General features: G+C 39.2%; 1 pseudogene; it reads left to right on the top strand.

The window, feature by feature from the left end:
* The first annotated feature begins 3,803 nt into the window (after nucleotides 1–3,803).
* Nucleotides 3,804–20,747, top strand: part of LOC111754626 (elongin-C-like) — a 30,054-nt pseudogene continuing 13,110 nt past the window's right edge.

Raw genomic sequence — 20,747 nt, forward strand, 5'->3', positions numbered from 1 at the left:
TAGATCCACATTTGAAAATCTTCAGGAACTGGCCTCCCACCACCTACTGAAAGGCTTGTGCTCCCGTTTCTAAAGAGAAATATCATTTGAAAATTTTTAAATCACTCTGTTCTATTTCTAGAGAAAAAATGTCATCAGCAAAAACTTTTACTTCCCTTTGACTCTGCTAGCTTTTTTATTCCATAGACTCTAAAGGTTTTGCTTTTAATTTCATTTTGAGTCTGGTAGCAAGCATTTGATATTTCACTGAATGAAGCATTATTGGAAGAACAGTGTTCTGAAACAAGATACTAAGAGGCCACTTTGTATCAATATCTCCTATATTTATAAACATTAATGTCTCATTTTAGGAAATATTTAAGTGTCATGCATTGCGTGCCTTCAGATATACTATAAACGGTACACTTTTCACAAACTATGAGTTCTGTAAAACATAGTTGTGATTATGGCTTTGTTGGTTGATCACTTCTAAGCACCAGGTTTTATCTGGCTTATATCATTAAATCTCACATTAATGCCACACACAATATGATTTTATCCCATTATAAATGGGGAAATGAGGCTTAGAGAAGCTGAGCAACTTCCCCAATGTCTCATAGTTGCACAGCAGAGAATCTTCTAACTCCATGGCCTGTACATGAACATTCTGCTGTGAATACACCCCTCTTCTCAGAAGACTCAACAAGGAGGTTAGTACAAAATCAAAGGGTAGGCCAGGGATGTTGGTGCAGGCCTGTAATCCCAGCATTTGTGAGGCTGAGTGAGGCAGGAGGATCGCTGTGAGTTTGAGGCCAGCCTTGTCTACAAAGTGAGTTCAAGGCCAGCCTGAATTGCATAGTGAGACCCTGCTCAAAAAGACAAAAATCATGATCATCATCGTCATCAGCAGCAGCCTCATCAAGTGAAAACTGAGTTACTACATGTACACCTGAAAACTTACCTGTGTAAACAGGTGCTCACAGGCAAGTCTCACAGCCCATGGTTTGTCTTATGTATCAAACCCAAAGGATAAATAATTTAAGCAGAAAAATAAAAGATGGATAATAGGAAACAGGGAGGTAGATCTTTTGTGAATAGGAAGGGGAACAAGAAAAGGCAGGGGGTGGCACTGAGGGAAGGAGGGAGAGAAGAAAGAATCAAGAGAGTTAACCTGTTATATGCATGTTCCAACCCTCATGGTGAATGCAGTCACTGTGTACTACAAACATACGCTGATAAAAATGTTCAAAACGTAGAAAAAATTATTAATTCCTATGGCCAAGTAATATGTATTGTTATTTAGCAGTTTGCATGTAGATAAATCCTGGCCTCAGCCACTGCCTTTAGCCAGTCTTGCTAAAGGCAAACCATGTCTTTCATTTGCCATTCGGCCATAGCAGCTAGCACAATGGCACCCGCAGAGAAAGGGCCTCACGATAAGTACTGTGGAGTGGATAAAGGAAGGAGTTATTAAGTCAAGGTGGTGTACAACTGCGTAGCAGGGTTCTGTGTGTGGGAGCATCTACAGCTAGAGAAAGGTCATAAAGACCTAGGAAAGGTAGATGAGGAGGAAGAAATAGATCCAGGAAGTGTGCTATAAAATGAGCAACATCTATAGAGTATGTCCATGCAGTGCTTTGGAAGAATGCTGTTTACTCTTCACGACAGCCATCTCTGAGGTAGTACTGTTGTCATCCCCATCTCACAGATGGAAGTCATACCTTAGCATTACTCAGCTCGCTGTGTAGCTGTGCACACACTCAGGCAGCTTTCGTCCTACTTTGCCTGGATACAGCATCCAAGTCTAGTATGAGCAGCTGCCCAGGCATTCATTTTTCTAAGTGAAAACAGTGATCAAAAGGGCACAACAAAAATGCTTCACTTGAACATTAGGAAGTAACAGCATTGCCCAGCACTGGGAGAAAACTGGAACAGGAAAAGGAGCAAGAAAACTGAGCTGTGTTGGCAACAGCCAAAACTTGGAAGCAGCTCAAATGACCATCGTTGGTGAATGGATAAAGCTGTGTTTGTTTGTTTTGTTTGTTTGTTTTTGTCTTTTTCATTTTTATCAGTACCAGGGATCGAACTCACGACTGCCTGCTTGCAAGGCAGGTGCTTATGCCGCTGAGCTAAATCTCCAGCCCCAAAGCTGTGTTTTTTTAATACAATACAATACTACTCCACCATAGGATAAGCTCGAGGCATTCCTAGGTAAATTGGATACACCTTAAGACCATATTTTTAAGTGAAATAAATCAGACATGCATGTGCAAATACTACATTATTTCTCGGGTGTGAGAAACTGAAAGTGTAAATAAGGACCAAAGTGTGTAATTGGTACTGTGAAATAGGAAGAAAATGTTCAAGTGGGAAAGAGAACAAGGGAGGGGGGCATGGAAGGGAAAGAAGGGAAAAGTGAAAATTTCTTTTGCCTAATGAGATGTTCAAAGGTCCAGGTAGCATCTTTTGGCTCCTTCTTATTGAGTAGACTGCAGTTTAGGAGAAATTCAGTCATGTACCTTGAGACCCTAATGTTAAGAGAAGTAAATCAAACACATAAGCTTGAACATTGCATGGTTTCCTTCACATGAAAAAGTTAAAACTCTATAAAGATATGATGTAGAAAGCAGATAATAGGAAAAAAGTTGTTGTACTCCACATATGTTTTTGCTGTTTCCAGTTGCATTATAATATGATGTGAGAGCTCACTTTAGGGTTTTTATTTCTTCAGATATGTTAGAGGTCTTTATTGTTGCCGTGAGCATGGTCTATTTTAATAAAAAAAAATTCCAGAATAGAAAAATCTATGAAAATAAAATAGTAGCTCAGTGTTTGCCTAGAGTTAGGGGAAAGGGATGGGAGAGAACAGCTAAAGGGCAGGGTTTTTGTTTCAGGATAAGAAAAATGATCTAAATTTGATTGTGGTCATGGTTGTATAACTCTTGTCAATATGCTGAATTCTATACTTTAAGTCTGTAAATTAAGAGCAAATTAAGTTCAACCCTTGGTACCAAATAAATAAATAAAACAAATAATAATAAAAGAAACTCAATCAGAAGAGCCTTCCTTCTCTGGAAACACTAACTGAAGTCACTCTACCCACTTTTAACTCCACTACCAACAACAACAAGGCTGTCTGAGATCAGCCCTGCTCTCTGATCTTTCCCTGTCTCTGGCAAGCAGTAGAAACTCAATCAAACCTTGATGCAGAAATTAACAAAACCCATGAAGCCCCAGAATTTCATCAGGTATAGGTAGGAAAGCAGAGAGTGATGAAGTGTCCATGTGGCTTCTTCCTGAGAAACCCAAGGTAACCACTAACTTATGAAAGCTGGCGTGGGCAAGGACCATTATTGGAAGATCTTCCCAACAGTGGAACATGATTTTGAAATGAGTGGTATTGGTAAGACAATAGGACAACTAAAGAAACAGAGCAAACAGGATACCAGCTGTGTACCAAAAGATCATTTGATACCTGAGTATGTACTCTTTTTTTTTAGCCCCTATCTAAAATATATGCTTTAAAAATTCATATTAAGACCCATCAGCTTCCTGATACAGACTTGCATGGGTCACTGAAGTGAGCTCCAGACCTTCAACAGGATCCTTCAGATCCCAGGTGTGCAGACAGGCCCTCTGCACTCTTCCACATCCGATTCCATGGGTGGCCATAGCTTCCGGAAAGATGGCAGAGTGGTGAACAGCAGAGAAATGCCTCTCAGGATTTGTTGTCCAGACGCCAGAATATAGCAACACAAGGAAGAGAAGATGGAGGGAAATGGGTCCCTGGGACCTAGGAAGAATCTGAAACAAGAATTGGGAGAATGAAGAGAGAGACCTCAATGCAGAAGAAGGAGGAGGCGAGTGGTGCTTTCTCCCTGAACCCTGACTCACTTCGTGGGAGGGGCTGCTCAGACTCACAGTGGCTCCTGATGACCCCAGAGACTTCCACAGAGAAAGGCACCAATAGAACAGAGCAGCAGACCCAGCAGACTGCAGTGGCTGGTGAGTTGGTCAGGTTCAGATGTCCCCCAGGAGAGGGCAATTGGCTGGGAGCCACCTTGGAAGCAGCCAACTGAGCTTCGAACTCAGAGCAGCTGCTGATGGGCTCCATCTAACAGCTTCCAGTATCAGGATGAGGTGGAATGGGGTTCACATCATCAAGGGTCAAGAACACAAGCTCAAGCTGGCAGGCAGACAAATTTAAACCAAAAAGAGGCACATAGAGTATTGCAGGCTGAGCAAATTGGGTTCTACCCTCACAGTCAGGAATCAGCCTATACTCAAATGGAACTAAAGATGCAGGCTTGCTGGGATTATCCATTACCCTGCCATAAATCTACTTCTGGCTTGCTGGGATTAACCAACATGGATCTGGGCTCTATTTGACCACTCTATCTACCAGTGACAGCTGAGACATGACATACCCTGAAGAGAACTGTTACAATTTGTGTCTAGATGGCCCCCTAAAGCCTCATACAGTCATTAGGGTTTTATTGGAGGTGATTAGAGTGTGTGATTGATTCATGGTTAAGTGCTGGAATTAAGAGTACTGGGATACAGGGCATACAATTGCCTGATTAATCCACTGCCTTGATCTCAGTAGACTAGATACATACAATATAAAGGGCAGAAAGGGCGCTCTCTCTCTCTCTCTCTCTCTCTCTCTCTCTCTCTCTCTCTCTCTCCCTCCTTCCCTCTATCCTTCCTCCTCCCTCCCTCTCTCCCTCTCTTGCTGTTGCTGTTGTTGCCCCTCTTCCTGGCTACCCTGGAACCAGCCAATTATGGACTGAAACCTCTACAAACTGTGAGCCAAATGAATCTTTCCTCCCTTAATTTTGGATGTAAGGTATTTCGTCTCAGCAACAAAAAAAGTAAGTGAGACAGAAACATTTTTTTCTTCTTTTATTCTTTTCTTCATCTTTTGGTTTTGGTTTTGATTTTCTTTCTTTCTTTTTTTTTTTTTCTTGTCTCATTGTTCCTGTTTCTGTGCAAGTGTAAATACTGTTTCCAGTTTTCTTCTTGTTGCACTGTTCTATTCTTGTTTTATTTCTTCCATCTCTCTTTCTCTCCTGTCTTCTTCACCAGTTCCTCAAATTCATATAATCTTGCTTTGTCCTCTGGTGTTGCTTCTAATCTTTTCCTCTTCTTCTGTTTCTCTATTATTCCCCATAAGCCTTTTAAGTTTTTCTCCTGAAAGTAAAATTGCCATAATGAGATTATATTTACTGTGTACAATTTTGGGAGATATTTTTTAGATTTTTGTTATATAACCAAAAATAAAGTTCATATAGTTAAATGTTCCAAATTAATAGTTGGCACAGTTTCTCACTTTCTAGGCTGTTTGATGCTTTTTATTGTTGATTGTACTACTTTACTCAAGGTGATAAAATTATTCTTATTAGTTGTTCTTCCTAGTATGCCAAAACTGAGATTGCCTAAGGGTCATAAACAATGCTATAGGACAATGCCAAAGGACCGAGGGCTGTGCCAAATGGGCAGCAACTTCTCATTCCCCAATAAATTGAAGAAGTAGGCTCTTGCAACAGACTCAAAACTCCAAATCCCGCTCCACCTAGACGATGTTTCTGAGTAGTCATTACCTAAGTATGCTCAGTACTAGTAAAAAATCTACCTGCCATAAGTGATTTACAAGCACCAACCTAGGAATAAAATAAAGTAAAAATAAAAAATGAGAAGACATTTATGCAAGATGCAAACCCAGACTTCTAGCTCACCAGTGGCAAGCCCAGAAGGCAACGAGGTAGATGAGTTTGAAAGACTCCCACCTGGACTCTGAGGTGTAAACAGCAGAGGTAACAAAGCAGATGAGTGAGACTTTTTTAAAAGTGAAATCAGAAATGATTTCTCAGATAACTACAGAGATGGTGACCACAATGAAGGACATGTTTAGTGACTCTAGAAAAGATTCCAATTTTAGAAATAGAGAGGTTTAGGAAATGATGGGCACCATGAACATCTGACATAGGAAGCAAATGAAATCTATGAAACAGATCAAACATATCCACCCAAAAATTTCATTGAAAATACATGCAGTGGAATGAGCCAATGTTAGGACAAAATATCAGATATAGAAGATAGTATTTCAATAGCCATCATAAAAAGATATATATCTCTTTAAAATAGCACCATGACAAAATGAATCTAACAGCTGCTAAATGATGCAAAGAAGAATAATATAAGATTGATTGAAGTCAATGAAAAAGCAGGACACAGCACAAATGATATAAAAAATGTTCACAGAAATGATGGTAGAAAACTTCTAAAGCATGAGGAAAGAATTTGACATACAAATAAATGAGTTATAGAGAATTCCAACTAGCCATGATGAAAAAATCTATAAGGCATATAATATTCAAGATTTTGGAAATTCAGCACAAGAACAGAATATTAAAAGTTGTTAGAAAAAAGAAACAAAGCCCCTACAATGAAAATTCCATCAAAATCACAGCAGACTTCTCAACATAAACCCTTAAATCAAGGAGAGCTTGGGTCAATCAAGTCCTAAAAGAAAACCATCTCCAGCCCAGGTTGATGTATATCATGAAGCTATCTTTTAAAATAGATGGAGAAATAAGATACTTCTATGACAAAGAACACCTGAAGAATTCATGTGCACCAAACCAGTACTCCAAATATTTTGAAAGATATTCTACAAAGAGATAATGAAGACACAACGCCATGTATCCCAAGAGAAAGAATCCACCAGGCAAGGCAAAAAAAAATTAAATACAGGAGGAGAAGAAGGGAGCCAACAACACAAAAATAGCATGACAAGGATAGATCAGTATATATCAGTTACAATCATAAATGCAAATGGTCTCAATTCACCAATCAAAATAAACAGACTGGCAGAATGTATCAAAAAACAACATCATAGGGCCGGGTGTGGTGGCTCACGCCTGTAATCCCAGCACTCAGGAGGCTAAGGCAAGAGGATCCTTGTGAGTTCGAGACCAGCCTGGGCTACAAAGTGAGCTCAAGGCAGCCTGAACTGTATAGAGAGATCCTGTCTCAAAAAGACACAAAGAAAAAACATCCAACAATAAATACCCTGCATGAAAGAATGACACTGAATTCCAAAAGATATTCACAAACTTGAAATCAAAAGATGGAAAACACTGTTCCTTGTGATGGGAACCTGGAAAAAAACAAGGATATCTGTTTTATTGCAAATAAAGTAGATTTCAAACTAAGACAGATTAGGAGGGACAAAAAAGGTCACCACATACTTATTAAAGGAACAACCCAAGAAGAAGAGATGATAATCATAAATATATATGCACAAATACTAGTGGACCCAACTATATAAAACAAATATTAATAGGCATGAAAAATCAAATAAGCATTAATACAACGTAATGGGACCTCAATATACCACACCGGCAATAGATCAACCACAGAAAAAGACCAACAAAGAAATACCCAAATTAAACCAAACTTTTGAACAAATGGTCTTAGTAGATGTCTACAGAGCCCACAACATCAGAATATACATTTTTCTTAGCTGCACATGGGACTTCGTCCAAAACAGACCACATAGTAGATCATAGAACATGCTTAAATACATGTAAAGAAATTATCCTATACATATCATCAGACCATACAGCAATTAAATTGGAACTTAATGGCAAAAGAAATCAAAGAACTTCATAAACACGTGGAAATTAAATAATACCATCCATGGCTGGGTATAATGCCTCGTGTCTGTAATTGCAACACTCGGGAGGCTGAGGCAGGAGGATGGCTATGAGTTTGAGGGCAGCTTGGGCTACATAATGATTTCAAGGCCAGCCTGAACTACACAGTGAGATACTGTCTCAAAAAAAAAAAAATCACCATCCTGAGCAAGCAATGTGTCACAGATAAAATCAAAGAAGAAATTAAACAGTTTCTACAATTAAATGATAATGCCAATATAACATACTAGAACTTACGCAACACAATGAAAGCAGTCCTGTGAGAGAAATTTATAACAGCGAATTCCCATATCAGATCAGAACTAAGGTGAGCTCAAATGAACCACTTAACGCTGAACCTCAAGCATTTAGAAAAATAAGAGCAACTCAAGTCCAAACCTTATACAGGGGAGGAAATTCTACAAATCAGAGCAGAAATTAATGCAATAGAGACTAAGAAAATAATACAAAGAATCAATGAATCAAGGTGCTTCTTTGAAAGATTAAATGAAATTGAAAAGATTCAAATCCATGTGATTAGAAATGGAATGAGTGAAATAATAATGGAAAGCCACAAGATCATCAATACCTATTTCAAGAACTTGTATTCTAATGTGGTGAAAAACAGATGAAATGGACAGATTCCTAGATATATATGAATTACAAAAGCTGAATCGAGAAGATATAAAATTCTAAATAAACCAGTTGAAGCTGTAATTAAGGATTCATTGCTGAACTTTACAAGAAATTTAGAGAAGACTTAATGCTGCTACTTCTCAAACTCTTTAAGAAATTGAAAAGCAAGTGATAATTCCAAACTCATTCCTGGAACCAAGCATTACCCTCATACCAAAGCTAGAAAAGGATCCAAAAGAGAATATTACAGGTCTATCTCCCAAATGAACATAGATGTAAAAATACTCAGTAACATACTGGTGAACAGAATGCAGCTAATCATCAAGAAGATTATATGTCACAACCATGGAGGATTCACCCCAGGGATGCTTGGAAGGTTCAACATACACAAATCAATAAATGTAATACACTATATAAACAGAGCCAAGAACAGAAACTGTATGATCATCTCAGAAGATGCAGAAAAAGGGAACAGGGATATAAGTCAGTGGCACAAGCACCTGCCTGGCAAGCACAAGGTCCCAAGTTTGATTCTTGGTACAAAAGGAGGGAGGGAGAGACAGAGAGACAGAGAAGAGAAAGTGCAATACCCATTCATAATTTTTTAAAAGCCTGCAAAAAATTGGAATAGATGGTCTTTATCTCAATCTGATAAAAGTCATCTACAATAAGCCAAGAGCCAACACCATACTATATGGACAAAAACTGAACGTTTTCACTTTAAAATCAGGAACAAGACAATGATGTCACTATCACCATTCTTATTCACTATAGCTCTGGAAACTCTAGCCAGAACAATTAGATAAGAGAAAAAATAAATAGAGTAAGGATAGGAAAGGAAGAAATTAAATTGTCATTATTTGGAGATGACATGAAGACCCCAAAACTCCACCAAAAGACTTTTAGACGTAATAACTACATACAGCAGCAGAGCTCCATACAAAGCCAACACTCAAAGATTGATAACATTCCCGTACAAATAACAAATTCACTGAGAGAGAAAACAGGGATGCAATACATTTCACAATACCATCAAAAAAATGAAATACTTAGAAATCAATCTAACCAAGTCCATGAATGACCTATGATAAAGGGAATGAAAGAGAATGTCACAAAATGGAAAGATATCCCTTATTCTTATATAGAAAGAATTAATGTAGTGAAAATGGTCATGGTTCCCAAACTGTTATACAGATTTAATGCACTTCTGATCAAAATACCAATATCATGCTTCACAGCATTAGAGAAAATAATCCTAAAATTTATTTCAAATCAAAAGAGAACTAAAATAGCAAAAGCAGTTCTGGGCAACAAAGGCAAGGTAGGGGACATCACAATCTCTGACTTGAAATTACACTACAAAGCAACTGTTTTTTTTTTAATTGTAATATTGGCAAAAAAAAAAAAAAGACCCAAGGATCAAGGGGACAGATTAGAACAGTCAGAAACACTGCAAGCACACTCAGTCATCTTAGCTTTGACCACGGTGCCAAACACCTTCTCTGAAGAGAAACGGCCTCTTTAATAAAAGGTGGTGGGAAAACTGTCTTTCCACATGCCAGGACTAAAACTAGACCCATATCTTTCACCATGCACTAAGCTAAACTTGAAATGGATCAAAGAACTAAATATTAAAACACTTAATATGTTTACTTAATGTGCTGGAAGACACAATTGGTAGAACTCTTGAAGTCAGTGGTATAGGCAAAGACTTTATGAACACACAGGAAATATCTTGAAGAATCAATTACTGGGATCTCATTTATTAAAAAGTTTTTGCACAGCAAGAGAAAGCACCAACAGAGTGAAGAGACAAACCATGTGAGAAAATACTTTTCTTCACTGTCCCTCAGACAAAGGATTATTATCTAGAATATATGAAGAACTCAAAAACACTGATCATCTGAGAATGGATTTCTTTAATTCTGCTTAATATGTGTGCCTTCCACTGATACATCCTGAATTATTTTTCTGCAACAAGTCAAGAATCTGCACTGTGGGAGCCAGGCAAAGTGGTACACACCTGTAATCCCAGCAGCATTCAAGAAGCTGAAGCAGGAGGACCACCAGAAGTTCCAGGCCAGTTTAGGCCACATAGTGAGTTCAAGGCCAGCCTGAACTACATAATGAAACCTTGCCTCAAAAAAGACATAAACAAAAGAACCTATGACGCCTCAGACTCCATTCAGTGATGGTCATGACACCTGGTATTCTCTATAACTTTTACTGTGTTTTACATAATTCCTGTGAAAATGAACTTCAGAGGCAGACAAAAATAAGCCTCATTTCTTATTGCCAAAAATGCATATAAAAGAAAGGTAATGCAGTGTGCTAAGCGTGTTGATCAAAGAGGATTACACCTGATGATCCCTCAGGATACTGATATAAATAGGATGTTATAACGACTGATACTTTTTCCCCTAAACAATATACCAAGAATTAGTCGTCTCACACAAAAGTCATCAATGTTACCAGGCCTTCAAAAGGGGAAAAATTAATAAGCCCAAAGTCTGGATTCTATCAAATCTACCTAACTAAGCCCACTGTAATTCTCACTTTTGGGAGTATTTGAGTCAAACTGTTACAAGCAGCTGAGTTAGTTAGAAATATTATAGGCAGTCAGACAGGGGTAGACCCTCCAGGAAGCCGGCAGAGGACAGGATGTCTGATGACCTTGGAGAGGACACACACCTCTTGCTGTGGGCCAGAGCTCAGGACAGAAGGCAAAACAAATGCAAGCACACCCTAAGTATAATCCTTAGGGATTAAATCTGGATCACTTGAGAAGTCAGGAGTCACCATTCCAATCCCTAGGGAACAGTCACTGCACTCTAAGAATGCCCACCTTCTACATGACTTGCTTCTCCACTTGTTCCCAATTTAATCAATTTTACCTGAGCTATTTAATCTTATTGGTTAACCATAGCTCTGTCCCACCTCATGCCCATTTGCCTTGCGAGTTCCCAGTTTTCCCCAATTTTAGACCCACCTTACCTCATGGTTTTACTCTATAAAAATCCCAAGAAAATACAGAATCTTTGGCAACCCACTCGGGACCTCTTCTTTCTGTCTCTCAGACAGAAGCTTTCCTTCCCTCAATAAATATTTCTGCTCTTAATCTCCGTGGTTCCTAAAATTCATTCTTCGATTTTAAAGAACATGTACTCATTCTGGATATAGTAGGTTAGGAGTATCATTCCCCTATATCAAAATCAAGCTCAGTAGCCTTGAATTTTTTGTTCATTTAATTTTTGGTTTGCTTTGTGGTTTTAACACAAGGTCTCTCTGTGGTAGTTAAATAATGAGGAGCAAGTAAGTATGAAATAATCCCAGCTAGAATAATATCTATGCTCTAATATGCCAATGGCAAATAATAAATCAATTGATGTCAGATATTTTTAAAGCATCTATTATCTATTTCATGCATTTTCCATAAAATCATTATCCAAAATACATTTCCTGTTCATTTGCTCAATAACATCTTCTTGGTGGCTCACGCCTATAATCCCAGCACTCAGGAGGCTGAGGCAGGAGGATCTTTGTGAGTTCGAGACCAGCCTAGGCTACAAAGTGTGCTCAAGGCTAGCCTGAACTGCATAGAGAAACTCTGTCTCAAAAAGACAAAAAAAAAATAGATTTTAAAAAAACAGCGATAAAAAAATAAGTGTTGTTTAACTAATTAATGTATGACTTCTAACTATGGTCCCATATTGCTTATATCACAAGTATGCAGTCAGTTTTCTTTTAGCCTGCCTAGCTGGTGGGGTCAACTCACACCACAGGAACTCACGGAAAGACATCAGCCCTCAGAACTGGAAAGAAAGCTGAAGAACTGGATGTCAACTGTGCCAAGCCAAGCTGTCCCCAGCCAAACAGAACTTGGAGATGACCAGAATGGCTTCACGGTGGCCAAACTCCAGGATCCCACCCCTGGAACAAATGATTTCCTACCATTTTTTCTCCCCTTACACCTCTACCCAAGATTTAAATTCCAGGAATTGCTGAGCATGATGACACACAACTATAATCCCAGCATTTGGGAAGCTGAGGCAGGAGGATTATTGTGCAAATTCAAGGCCAGCCTGGGCTACAAAGTGAATTCAAGGCCAGCCTAAACTGCATAGTGAACCTTGTCTTAAAAAGACACACACACACAAAAAAAAAAAAAAAAAAAATCCCAGGGCCTGATATACTTAGTGTCAACCAAATACCCAACCTTAGTAAAAGAGGTGTAAGGCTTCTGAATACAAGTCTATCACAGTCCAAAATAATAACATAAATGCAGATACCAACATACCATCTCTCTCTCTCTCTCTCTCTCTCTCTCTCTCTCTCTCTCTCTCTCTGCCAATCTGACCTCAAACTCTCAGCAATCCTCCTGCTTCAGCCTCCTGGTGCTGGGATTAGAAGTGTGCACCACCACACCCATTGACCTTGATAACCATTTTTATAAATTTTTCTTAGCTCTTTTCAATTCACAAATAAATATAATAGTCTTCTAAGTCCAATCTGAAAACCCAGGAATCCTTTATTATTGGTGGATAACTTTGATTGCTGAAATAAGTAAAGACTAAATGAACCTCTCAGGGTGCGTCCACGAGGTATTCAATTTATGAATAGTTTTTTGCCTGTTGCCAAGGAGCAACACAATCAACCGAGTTGATGCCATGCATTGTCTGTGTCTCCATTGTTACACCAGAAACTGGGCCAGCAGCCACCACGGTCAAGGCCTCCATTCTCCTTTGTTCTCCTTTACTCTCCAGAATGCCCCCCTCAGCCTGTATTTTGTCCCTGCCCTTTCCAATAACTTCATTTTTCCACCTTACATACATAAACCCCACTCCACTATAAAATAAGAAGTGCACTGTCACTTTCTTTTATACCACTCTCTAGTAAAAATTCTTGTCATCTGTATCTGCTTTTCGTTTCATGGGGCTTCTTGAAAGTCCTTAAAAGGAGACAGAACATAAACAAAAGACCCTCACCAGCGGTGTCACTGCAGACTCATCAAGGAGATTCTGAAAGGTGCTTATATTTCCTGCTTAGATGTTTGCCATAGACAACAGCATGAGAAACAGTCAGATTCAACTTTGGGGGTCATTTTAAGAAAAAAGTAAAAAATTTTGATGATGTATTGATTTTTCTCAGGGCAAAAGGAATGAAGCATCTTCTTCTCGCTTTGTGGATGGGACAATTTTCATATCCAGTCTGCTCAGACAGGCGTCTGTGTCTGATCACCAGCCTGGTTATTTCGTAAATGATTAACTTGGTGAAAATTGAAAGGTTCTTGCCCTAGAATAAAGTACTGTACAGTTATGGCGGTGGTCTAACGAGGTGGAAGGCCAAAGCAGGACTGCCTACCATTTTCTGCTTATTCTTCAGACCTAACTGCAACTCCCATTCCTGTTTGCATGTATAGAGAATTCCAGTCGGTTCCTCAAATATCAGTCCACCATCTGTCATCAATATCTGCCCCTTCACATATGTGCCACTTCAATCAGAGGTCATATAACCCTCTGCCTCTCTGTATCTGGTCGAAGGAGACCACTCATCAGCCATGGGTCGTGTGCTTCTTTCCACATCCTCAATAAACCTGTTCATTCTGTACTTTTGCTTCTCTATTGTACCAGAATAAAGAAATATTTGCAAGCAATGGGGTATTTAAAAGTTATCACAAGTAATCTGGACCAGCTTCTTTTCATTTTCTTTCTCCCATCAGAGAATGAGTCAAAGGTCTATGGATGCTAACAACACAGACAGCTCTAGTCAATAACACACAGAAACAGCTTGAACCAGCCCCAGACCTGTATCACTGCTAGAGTACAGCATGCATACTCAGTCTGGGAGCCTCATTCATTTGCCCACCAATACTTCCTTAAGCTTTTCTTCCAGAGTGCTTGGTTCCCTGACAAAACAGAGCCTGAGGCGCACATTCCTGTGCACTATGTATGGAGGTCCCATCATCCTGGAAAAGCCCCAGTGGAGGAGCAGAACTGTGAGGAGAGGGCTAGAAAGCTGTCGAAGGGTGCCTTACCAGAACCACCTTCTGTCTCTGATGGGCCAGCCAAGCCATCCCTCCCTTCCCAGACCCCTTGAACATACAAGCCAAGGGACAGTCTCTCCCATGCTACGTAAACGGCCATCTCTACCACTCACATCATGGCATACAGGGGCGAATGCTTCCCAAGTCTGCCTCTCTGTCCTTGACAAGGGCTGTCATGCTGGGCCAGGCCACTCTCCACTAGCACTGATGGACAGTGAGAACTCATGTGAAACTGGGCCAAGCTGTCCATTCTTCTAATACTCGGTCATAGGAAATTATCTTTCCCAGTCCCCTGGGAAGCTCTAAGGCCTCAGTGAAGGACGGGCACGGGCACAATGAAGATGGTGACATGCAGGTTTGAGATATGCATGCATATTTCAAGGAAAAAGACAGACACTATGGTAACTACTATTAAGTCGGGTTATTTGGTGGTGAAGCACTAGGTTGCTGAAACAGTCATGCTTTGACCTCTATTGTTATATTGTTATGTCCTGCTTTATCTCAATCTCCCCCTTATTGTTTTAAAAAAATTATTTAGTTATTTCTTATGTTTGTTTTAATTAAGGGGAAAAATTTAAAAAACTAGGATATATAATAGTAACTCTTTTTGATTTCCTATTAACTTGTTTTGAAGTCCTGTAATACTCCCACGATCTTGTTTTGACTGATTAGACTCTGTTCCATTCTGTATGATAGTATCAAGTTTGAGGGTTTAGGCAACTACTTTGAAGGCAATAAGATTCACTAAGATGCCCATTCTGGTTTGACTATTGTCTCCTTTGGAAGTCCTGTAATGTTTACAATGCCTCAGTTTTATTGGTCTTGTTCTCTACTGTTTTGTCCAACTTTAGAATATCTAATGAGATAGACAATTCTTTTTAAGGAAACAAGAGACAACGTTGATAACCATTGTTGATAACCTTGTACTCTGTTTTACATCATGTGCTATGTCTATCCTTGGTTTTGACTGACAGCTTTGTTTTGCCATATTTGATTTTATTCTCTCCCCCCCAAAAAAGTAATAAGAACTAAGGAGTAATACAATCCAAAATGTGTAAATTTTGTTGTAAAAAAGAGAGGGGGAAAAAAAGAGCTCTAACGGATATAACAGCAAGTGTGTTTAGGGGTGTTAAATAGCTGACTATATTAATGTTTTTGGATCATTGAACACAGCTGTTTGCAGTCTCTCTGTTTGAATGTCCACTTTGTATTCTTTGATACTGTGATTTGAGCAACTATTTCTAAGATGATAATATGTAATCTATTAACAGGTGATTTCTTACTGGTTTTTTTTTTCTTTTTTTGTAGTTCTGTATTACGTGTACCCTTACACCGCTTTGTTTTGTTTTGTGTTTTTCTCTTTTTCCTCTTAAATAAAATTTTTAAAAAAAAAGAGATATGCATGCATGTGATTTATGCACACCTGCAGGCCTTGTTCAGTCTTCAGAGAAGTGTTTAACTTCTACTGTAATTCTGCTGGTACATCCATCCAAATGGACTCACTGTATCTGACACAATCATGACTGGTCACTCTAATCTCATAGTCTCCTGTTTCACATTCCAGAACGTAGAGTTTAGTAAAAATACCCAAAGTCATCTTTGACATGAGACCATTCTTGTCACCCTCAGTTCTCAGGCCTACTCGGGTGTGTTAGCTTAGAATCTGGGTCTCCAGCCCTTTCTACCAATGAGTATGGGAATTCTTCAGCAAAATTTTTTTATTTGTTATTGTCGTTTTATATTTTTTAAAGTAGGCAGAGTTTGGTTTTTGTTTCTTGCAAATAAACAATGTTGATTCATAAATATGATGCAGTGTTCAAGTAGATTAGAAAGTAGTTTCTCTAGTCATTCATACGTTACCATTATTAAATTAGTTATGGATCTGCTGGAGTTAAACATAACAAATTAATAAGTTTTCCATTGTACCAAAAATCCAAATAATTCACATCTCTCAGCTCCATAGTAACGCCAAGTACAATACTGCAACACTATTTACACGGAGTTTTATCCTACTTCTCCTTTTATGGTTATTTTATATCTGGTTCACATAATTATTCAGAGTTATACATTTAATTAGTCCAAGGGTAATCCATATAACTTACTCTACAAATTATGCCAATTTCATATAAAAGAAAAATCAACTTTGGCAATATGATCGTAAAATTACATTTTTTGGACCTATTTAAGAATTCAATTTAAGACATTAAAAATGCAAAAATATGCATATCAATCTTTGGCTCTTTTTCTCAAAAAGAACTAGACTAGAAACTAGTTATAGAGATAGCTAGATAGGGAGAGAGGTAGGAGGAACTTTGCCACTGTATTTCTGTTTGAACCTTTACAATGTTGTATTATGTAGAAAGATATCTACTCAAAAGATAAAATTAGAGACTGTCATGGAACACGCCTGTAATTCCAGCTACTTGGAAGGCTGGATAGGAAAGTCACAAGTTTGAGGGCAGCTTGGGCAAATTAGCTGACTCATTGACTTGGCCGAGGTCTGTGGTCCCACCCACCCACCCTAAGGCGCTGACAAGAGCCTGGCATGGCTGGGGCACACTGACCCCTACTCCTGAAGCAGACTTCCCTGACCTGAAACAGGGGGACATGAAAATTTTAATCAAACACTATCATCAGTGAAGTATAAATTCACAATACAATAACAGTTGAACAAGGCATCTCTGAAAAGCTAAAGTTGGAAAAATGCATTTTTTGAACTTTTAGAAGAAATAAAAAAACAAGGCCCCCTTGAGCTACTGCAGGACTGCTCTAAGTCTAGCAGAAGCCCACGTGACTGCAGTAAAGTACGTCATCACCGCCTGCAGCGCTGTAAAAGCAGTGCAATATATGGGGCAAGTGCTCTAAATCATGCTTGTTTTGACAGGCTGTTCCTGAGTGCCACCTCATTTGCCCTTTAGCCCTAATTCTGTGCCATGTATACCCTAGCAATTTGCACAAATACCACATGATTTCAAAGGCACTCTTCCCTGGAGGAGCAAAAAAAATAAAAATGAAGAAGAGTTAAATTGCCCCTCTTAGGAAGCCCTGGGGGCTGCCTAACTTCTCTATTGTTCCACTGCCTTTCATTGTTGAATTATTTTTTTTTAACACTTCAAGTCTTAGCTCTTTATATAAACGTTTGAGCATTTCTCCCCACAGTTTATTCCCACCAAGACAATGCCAAGCCTCGCCTTTCACCAAGTGCTTTTATTTGTGCCAGGCACCATCTTTAGGACTGGGAACACAGAAATAAGTGAAATATATTCTCTTCGCTCAAGAGGCTGATTATTTAGAAGAGCAGCTAGACAAATAAGCTAATGGTGGTGATAAACTGTGCTGGTTCAATAAGGAAATCAGCTGGTAGTGTTCTCATAGCACCTCCCACTCCGGAGTCACAGTTGGCCAGTGCTTAACACAGTATCTGCTTCTGCACCTGTCTGTCCCTCCTGACAGCATCTTTTACCCACAAGATAAGCCCAAGCGAAGCTCCCAACTCTCCTCCCAAATTCAGGTCAAGATTCTATAAACAAATGGCCTTGCTATGGGAATATGCAAAAACACCAAGTTGCACTTACCATACAAATTCTCCTATTTAATTCTGAAGGCTAACGTGCAAAAAATACTCCTGATCTGCTATTGTTCCAAGAAGCAGTCAGAGAATTAATTCCAAAAAGGAGACAATGGAAGACATTGTGTATGACTTACCATCGTCCAAGTCTCTCCCGATGCACACGGTCCCCAATATTTGAGGCAATGGAGTGTAAGGTCCCTTAACTCTTCCCTAGGTAATTACTTTCCCATCCTCTTTTGTTGTTGAGGAGTCTTGTATGACAGTGCTTCATGGAAACCTGTAAAGTGGCTTTTGGACTTCTTCAGTCTATGTAAAAAAGGGTAAGAATAAAAAAACAGCTTCCTTTTCCGTTTCTTCCTGGTTTGAAATCAGGGGACAAACTTTTAAGCTATGAGACCATGAAATGACAGAGTAAAGGCAAAAATCAGCACGTTGATGACACAGAGAAGGAACAAGATCTTTGACAACATTTTAGAGGTGTTAAACCGGGCCTATATCTGTTAGGTCAGGTTTAATGTTGCTATTGTTTAAGATACTTTGGTCTCCTATTCTGTCCTTTACTACCAAAAGCATTCTGAATACAGATACTTGTCTGTCTCGTTCAGTTCTCTACCTTTATACTAAGAATGGTGCCTGACATGTAATAAATAATCAAGGCATATTTGTTAAAAGACTAAAGAATGAATGAGTTTTACATAAAATAATATACATCATACCTAAACTTGTGTGTGGTAAATGCTTCATTTTGTATTGAATTTTTGTTCTAAGTATAATTTCTCCAAAAAAAAATTGTGCAATCAAACTTTTATTTCTCTTACATTGTGTCTTCACTACATTTTGTCATTGCTGAGACAAAATACTTAACACTCAAAACTAAAGAAGGAAAGTTTTACTTAGCTCACAACTTGTAGAAGTTTCAGTCCATAATCAGCTAGACTGTAGGGCAGGGTGGTATCACAGAGGAGGAATAGTTCATGGAAGGAAGAAGGCAACAAAGAGAAGACCACAGCTTTTTCTATCCATTACATCTTACCCAGTCTACTCAAGGCAGGTAGCACTCTCACCTTTAATCCTAGCCCTGCTCCATAAATCCATCCCAGCATCACTCACTCTAGACCCAACCACCTCTGAAAAAGTCCCACCTCTACTGCATGAGGTTTTGGGGAGACACCTAGACATAGCCATGACACGTTTCTTTTTCTTGGTAACAAAATCTCAGTCTTGTTTATCCTTGACACGCTACCCAAGGGAGGATGGACTTCTCTCCAGTCCCTGGAAACTCAATGCCAATCAGTGTGGTGTCACACCATTTGCAAAGTAAATGACTCATGCATGTGACCGAGAGGGCCAATGCCAATGAAGACTTTAGGAAAAGGTATTACTCGCTAAGAAAAGGTGACACATGGAAGGAAATGAACTTCTTTCCAGATGTTCATGTTTCATCTAAATGGGCGCAGCCACCGTGAACTCATAAAGAAGGAAATTTGAGGACCCGGCCAGCACCCCAAGCACAGGGGCACAGAAAAGAGGAAAAACAAACTTTGGGTCTTCAATGATGCGGTCTAGTGAACAATCCAGAAACAAGAAGAGCTCTATATTCCTTGCCATGTAATAGAATAGCTTTCTTCACAGGCGAATCATTGTCCTTGTTTTTGTTGTTTAGTAACAGCCAAGAATATCATGGGATGTGGGCTTCACCTGTCCTTCCAATGTGTGATCATAAGTGGCAATAAAGACTAGTCTTAATCTGCAGATTCAGAGAACTCTATCTATGAGTAGGAAGCATAAAAACAATCATATATTGTTATAACTCAGGCCCCAGTATAAAATCCAAGGAAGCAAGAGACCGAAAATTTAGGTGGCAAAGGCTTTATTTCCAGGCCTGGCGACCAGTCTCCAGGAGCCAATTTGGAGACTGTGTCCCAGAGACTGAAGGGAGGACTTTAAAAAGAGGCTGGAGGAAAACGGGGGGGGGGGGGACAAAGAAACCTGCAGAGCCATCAAACTTGTTGACCCAAGTCTGGAAACTGTATTGCTGTCCACTTAGCTCTGACAATCTTGGGAGTTCCTGGTGTTTCTCAAATTAATCCCATCCTACAGACTGACATTATCTCGGAGTGGCACATCTGCAGCAATATTTGGAGAAGAAAGTGGAGAGTTAATTATCCCAGGACAGCTCGTTTTCACTAGTGGGTGCGAAGGGGTCAAGAGTTACAAGAAGCTGAAACTTAAGTTTTACAAAGATCTGATATCTAACTCATTTGATGCATACAGAACAAAAGGAAAGCACCGATTGGGGTTTGGGCCATAATATTTCCCGGTAATTTCTTTGAAGCTAAACAGTTCTTAAAATTGGGGCAGGCTCATTTTATGACAGATCATCACCGGGTCAGGAGGAGGTCACCAGAAACCCAAATTCTTTATGGCCTAGATAGATAGGTGAGGGGAGAGGGAGGCAATAAGGCACCATACAGAACAGAAAACGGCGGTTATGTGTCAAGGTCAGGTAAAGGGTTAAACTCATACACAAATCTCTCTGCACACAAGCAGTTTACTTCAAACAAGTGTAAATTAGTGGGCCATCCTAGTTTTCTTTAGCTCTTTAGCGGAGAATAGAGGCGCCTAACAGTGATTAACAACCCTTGTTAGCTTGTTTTAGCACAACTTCTGTAGTTTGTAGAGGGCAACAATGGTTAACATATCAATTAGGTGAGATTCTTGCAATTCTTTACAGAGGAGAGTATTGCTCAACATATTAATTAGGTCACTTAACATATCAGTTAGGGAAAAAGAATAAAAAAAAACACATTTAGTAAGC

Source organism: Cavia porcellus, unplaced genomic scaffold (genome assembly GCF_034190915.1).
Source record: "Cavia porcellus strain 051 isolate PalLab524CR breed Dunkin Hartley unplaced genomic scaffold, mCavPor4.1 scaffold_10, whole genome shotgun sequence".
NCBI classification, from domain to species: Eukaryota; Metazoa; Chordata; class Mammalia; order Rodentia; family Caviidae; genus Cavia; species Cavia porcellus.